The sequence below is a fragment of the Carlito syrichta genome, unplaced genomic scaffold, assembly GCF_000164805.1.
Source record: "Carlito syrichta isolate Samal-C Ts95f unplaced genomic scaffold, Tarsius_syrichta-2.0.1 Scaffold290441, whole genome shotgun sequence".
NCBI classification, from domain to species: Eukaryota; Metazoa; Chordata; class Mammalia; order Primates; family Tarsiidae; genus Carlito; species Carlito syrichta.
In genome coordinates this window covers 661-7,082 of record NW_007234537.1, presented here as the reverse complement: position 1 = coordinate 7,082, position 6,422 = coordinate 661, and the positions used below count along the sequence as shown (strand labels likewise).

Here is a 6,422-nt window from a genome sequence, read left to right as displayed (position 1 = left end):
GCCCTTTGTGCCAGAAGTGAACTTTCAGCTCAGCTGCTCTGTCCCAGCCTTCAGTGGGCTTCTGCTCAGCATTTGGGGGGAAGATATCTGCCCTGAATTTGGTCAAGATGCCAGTGTGATCTCTGTTACAAATTTTTTGGTTTTCAGTACTTGTCAGGCTGCTGAATGGTACTCCAGGAAGACTCCATGCATCCAAGGGAGGGAATCATTTTCAGTCTGAGTCTAGTTCCAGGCCAAAATCCAATGTGTGATTGTCCAGGCCTCACTGTAGACAATCAAAATGCTTTACCAGGCATGCCTAATGAGGGAAAACTGCTCCCCCCACACCAGATTTGGTGAACAGTTAGAGTTTTGCAGCTTTGGAGATAGTTGCAGTTATATACTAAGGCCCCTCCTCCCCGGGGCCAGGTTCTAATGCATATCTGCACTCCTAGCCCAAGGGGCTCCATTGAGAGGCTCAGGTACCTCCATGGAGACGATCTTATCAGAGAGACTTGAAGACATTTTATCTACTCAATAATCAATACTCTTCTATTCCTAACCCATTCTCTCTCTCTCTCTCTCTCTCTCTCTGGCTCCTGGGTCTATAAAATGGCAGAAGTCTTTTGTGTAGGACTCCCTTGGCAGTGAGATACCCTCATTTTCATGGAAACATCTGACCCTTGCTTGGTGCCATTCCATGGAGACAAATAGAACATTGAAGGAGTAGGCACCCATTCTATTTAACCTCTTGCTTATACTATTATATCACATAGTACGTGAATAAAGTGTTGACTGTTCATTTCAGTTTGGCTTGTATCTTAACTGACCACCTTGACACCTAGCAGTTTTCCCTCCCCCCACCCTGTGTCTCTCTCTCTCTCTCTCCTTTGACACATCCCCCCTGCAATACCTCCACCATTTCTTATACTACTTTGAATTTGTTGATTCTTAAACTAGTTTGTTGGGGTTGCCATAAAAAAATCACAAACTAGGTGACTTAAATAACATAATTTATCTATATTCTCACAGCTCAGAAGGCTGGAAGTCTAAGATCAAGGGGCTGGCAGATTTGGCTTCTCCTGAGGCCTCTCTCTCCTTGGCTTGCAGGTGGTCATCTTCTTGCTGTGCCCTCAAATAGCCTTTTTAATTTGTATATAAAAGGCACATCTCTGGTGTCTCTCTCTGTATCCTAGGTCTACTTCTTATAAGTGTAGAGCCCACTTTAACATTCTTATTTAATTTCATTATCTCTTTACAGAACCTATCTCCAAATACAGTCACATTCCAAGCTGCTTAAGAGTTAAAACTTCAACATTTGAATTTTCAAAAACATAATTCAGTCTGTAACACTGACTGTGGGGAAAAGTTGGTGGGCAGTTACTGACTAGATCTGTGACGGGCTTCTTGGGATTCTAACTCACCACAGTGACCAATATGTTGCCATTCCAAATTTGTGAAAGATTTAGATAACTTTACTTTACTCACATATTTTGTAGACTTCTGCTCCCACTAGTTCACAAGACTTGACAAAAGAAGAATAAAGTTGTCCAGGAATGCTGCATCTGTATATCCTAAAAATACATCATACAGTGGGAACTTTTGTGTGAGAAGAAGCCTCAGATGGAAATTAGAACTTGACCAAAATTTGTATTTTCTTCAACACAAAGTTCTGCCTTAAGATACTTTATAAGATTGCTCATAGTATTGTCAAGTAAAACCATCTCACAAAATTAGGCCTCAACAAGATCTTATGTTATAGAAATGGCTGATGGGTTTATTGTCTGGAACAAAGGAGAAATCAGAAGTAGGAATTCTGTCAAGGACATCACTGTTTCTAGAACTACTGCAGTTTTTTCTTAATCCACCTAGCTCTTGGTTTTGACCATTATGGTGAACTTGGATATTTCTCATCCTTTCATACTCAGCCCAAAACTACAAGAGAATGGACCTTGAAGGCCTGCGTGGGTCTTAGTCACCTACTCACCTACTTGCATTCACACAGTGCTCTGTGTTTTATGCTACATTATAATGAAATATGTTCACATGTCTGACTTCCATGCAGATTTCCATCTCCTCTACAGACATTCTCTCTCCCTTTCTCTCTCTCTCATTCAAGAACACAATACACAGTAATAATCTGAAAACACAGTGTTTCTCACGTCAGACATTGTCCTATGTATCTTTTACATGATTTTTTTCTCATATTATACTAAAGAGATAAGCACTATTATTCTAAATTTTAAAATGAAGAAACTAAGGCACAGAGTGGTTAAATAACTTGCCCCAAATCACAGTTATTAAATAGCGGAACTTATAGTAGAGCTAGAAAGTCTGATTCCAGACCCCACACTCAACCACTAACCTTACCCTGCCTCACAGAATCTCAGTAAATGTTTGTTCAACTCATCCAAACATTACGTAGCACAGATGAATTTTCACAAACATCTGGTATTGAAGGAAAAAGAGAGTCTTAAAGTCTCAGATTCTTAAAAGTTTTCTCAGGATATAGATAAATAAGAATGGACAAAGCTTAAAAGACAATACCAACAGCTTTGATATGCACAGAACACAAAATTCCATTTGACCACCAAAGCCCTCTCCAGGGCACAGTCTCTATAAGCACATAATGGAATGCTTGTGATTTAGGAATCAACTGCTCACTTACTATACGTTTCCATCTAAAATATCATAAGCTTCTAGATGCAAAGTCAATGAGTTTTTTCTTTTTTTTAAACTGCTGACATCAGCAATAGAAGGTTTGAGCACTAAGCCTGCCAAAATCCATCCCCAAAGTTGCTCTGAATAAGCAGTTAACATCATTAGAAGATATAACCACTGTTAGTACCTTTATTAAGGCAAAGGTTTTAATACAGTGCAGGATTATTTCAATATTTCTCATAAAATCTTTGACTATTAAAAGTGAAAGAAAAAAAATAAGCCAACAGGGACTAGGAGGAAGTGATATTACTGAATTTCAATACCCAAGTGTTTGCAAAATGACCTCAGCATAAGGCAATAGGAAGGAACGAGTCCATTGTGTTCTGTGAGAACTGTGTTTAATGACAGAGACAGAACAGAATCTGATGACTAAGATTCATTTTGCAGATCTGTGTGAGAAAAAATTAATTTAAAAAATTCACACAAAAAACTTTACGACAGTTCCCTACGGTACTCACTGAAAGGTTGTGACAATGACAATGCTATGGTAATAGTAAATAAATAAAATAATTAGTGAGGCAGACTAAGCTTCAGAAGGACAGCAACCTGAGTGGCAGTCCCAAAGAATGTTTATACTTGACAACAAACTTAGGGCTATAGATTGGCACTGTTACATTCTGAAACAGCTTCTACACCACAGAAAAGCCTATCAGGAAATTAAACTTAAAGAAAAAGGTCGTTCATTTCCTCATTCAAAATTAATGTTCAAAATACGGCAACTAGATCATAGGTAACAACTTAAGATGCTAGAATAATCTAGAAAAAATGTACTCCATTTCTCTTACTTGCTGTGCACTCACCTTTCCCATTCACTTGACTGAACAATGAAATTAGGTCTATCTGTTTCATTCTGTTTATAGCTGATTTTACAGCCCAGCTCATCATTAAAACTATTTCTTTCTGAATTCACAGACTCAAACACCTTCCCAGAAGTCTTATTTTCATAAATTCACTTAGAACAAGCTCACTTTAAATTTTACATACTGTCATTAAACAAAATTTAAAGTTAACACCCAAAATAAAATTACATCTTTCACTTAAAACTTTACTAAAGATAATTTTCTGGGTTCCTAAATACCACCAGGCCCATGTTACCCCAATTGTTTAGAAACAATACAAGTATGTAAGCAAAGAAATACATGGGAAGAGATTCACTTTTATCTGTTGAATCCTACCTGAATAGGGACTCTCTTGACAGCCGAATTTCATTGTTTCAGTTTTCCAAGAGAAAAGCAGCAGCAGCAGCACAGTGGACACAATCAGGGTGGTGGCCCCACATCTATTCAGCCATGTGCAGAGCTTGTTCAATCCATGCACAACAAGGATGCAGTAGCCCATGCTGGAAACAGGGAGGAAGGAAAAGGATTAGTTTGGGGGTGCAATAAATTCCCATGAGCATCGCCTCCTATATAACAGACTATCAGCTAGAGCGTGTCCTGTGCTAGAGAAATAAACTCCCCCATCTTAGACAATATTAACATGCTAGTTCTCTTAAATGTTACACTAGCATGTTTGCTAGTTCTCTGATGTTATTATGAGAATAAAAGTTTCCTCATACAGGTTCAAAGTTCCCTGGATTTCAGCAGCTCAGGCATCATGAGAAGTCTCACATGTTCTTGGATTCTGAATGGATCCTGTGACCGTCCTCTGGCATGTTAGTAGCACTGTACAACCCTACTGGCACCATGTGTCCAAATTTGGAGTCTATAGTGCAGCCCATCACATCACAGCTTTGTAGGGGATTATCTCTGAGAGCCCCTCTTGGGTCCAGGGATGGATGCTGGTTACCAAGAGTTACTGAGCTCTGTTTCCAGGGCTAGCCAAAGCCCTTCCATTTTGGAAAATCTACCCACAGGCTGACTCCTGAGCCTCACAGCGTGGAGCTCATCATAGACAAGCTGTATTGATACCATTCTCTTGCTGACCCTGGCCCAGCTTTTCTGGCAAGCACGATGAGTTAACATATTATCTGAGTGGACCTTTGCATATCAGAATTATATCTCTATGGCTTTGGGCAACAGGGTCCCTTACAACATCTTGGCACCCACAGAGATACTTCCAGCCTGCCAATTCAACTGAGAAGAACATAAATTTTTAGTTTGCATCCATTATTGCTATGTGCATTTTAGTTGAAACATGCTTCTTTCCAAGGATAACTCCAAATTATCACTGAAAATCTTAAGAGCAAAGCAAGCATGTGTAGAGAAATCCTACATTCAACAGAAACTAATACTATCAGAAGAATTAATATAGCCCCAGATAAACATAGCCCATATGCTTATTCTGTTATTTATTCGTTCATTCTCTTATGTAGCTGATAACATTCTAGGCACTAAAAATATAATTGCGCTGTTTGCCGCATCTACTGTGAGAATGAAGACCATTCTCAGCAATCAGACTGTCGACATCCCGGAAAATGTCGACATCACCCTGAAGGGACACACAGTTATCGTGAAGGGTTCCAGAGGAACCCTGTGGAGGGACTTCAATCACATCAATGTAGAACTCAGTCTCCTTGGGAAGAAAAAGAAGAGGCTCCGGGTTGACAAGTAGTGGGGAAATAGAAAGGAACTGGCCACTGTCCGTATTATTTGCAGTCATGTACAGAACATGATCAAGGGTGTTACACTGGGCTTCCGTTACAAGATGAGATCTGTGTATGCTCACTTCCCTATCAACATCGTTATCCAGGAGAATGGGTCTCTTGTGGAATTCAGAATTTCTTGGGCGAAAAATACATCCGCAAGGTTCGGATGAGGCCAGGTGCTGCTTATTCTGTATCTCAAGCCCAGAAAGATGAATTAGTTCTTGAAGGAAATGACATTGAGCTTGTTTCAAATTCAGCTGCTTTGATTCAGCAAGCCACAACAGTTAAACACAAGGATATCAGAAAATATTTGGATGGTATCTATGTCTCTGAGAAAGGAACAGTTCAGCAGGTTGATGAATAAGTTCTAAGAGTTGTCCAGCTGCAGAAACAAGATGCCAGATGATTTCTAAGACCTGTTTGTCACATTTTACTGATGCAATAAAGGACCTGTTGATTTGAAATAAATAAATAAAATTTAAAAATATAAGTATGAACAAAACATAAGCTCTGCCCTCAATGAGCTCTAGTCTAGTATATCAGGGTTCTATTATAAAAAGAAACAACAAAACACACATCTTTTGGAGTTAAACATCTCTTTATCTTCTTTCTCCTGTCTAAATATCTGTGCTTCCATATCAAGAGCAGGAAAACAAGAGAGAAGCATTTGAGATTTCTGACTTAGAGACCTTGGGAATCAAGTGAGAATTCTAATTCCTTACCTCAAGTCTCATAAGTTGGCTGATCCAGTTCTGTAAAGTTTTAGGGTTCACTGTTTGGTGAAAGAGAATCACCATCCTACTCACCACCAGTCATGATGACATGAGCTGAGAAGGCCCATATGCCCCATACCTCCCTCCTAGGCCCTGGATTTGATTGCCACAAGTATCTTGCAGCAGCCTTGCACAGGTCAGAACAGAGTCACTAATATAAACAAAACAAATTTCAAAACTCAGAAACCTCTTCCCACTTCCGTAACTCTCCTGTTTAACCTTACTGGTATGGGGCTTTTCTACAAATGTTTTATATTGTGCCCTAACCTGGCCATTGTCATTACTGTGCCTGACCACAATGGCTGCTCAAGTTCATGAGGCTGCCTGCCACCTGTTCCTTTAGCCCTGGTGAGCTGAGCAAG

At 39.7% G+C, this 6,422-nt stretch overlaps 1 pseudogene; it reads left to right on the top strand.

Annotated features, from left to right (window-relative positions):
- Window positions 1-5,054: 5,054 nt before the first annotated feature.
- LOC103256603 lies at window positions 5,055-5,749 on the top strand (annotated as a pseudogene).
- The last annotated feature ends 673 nt before the right edge of the window (window positions 5,750-6,422 follow it).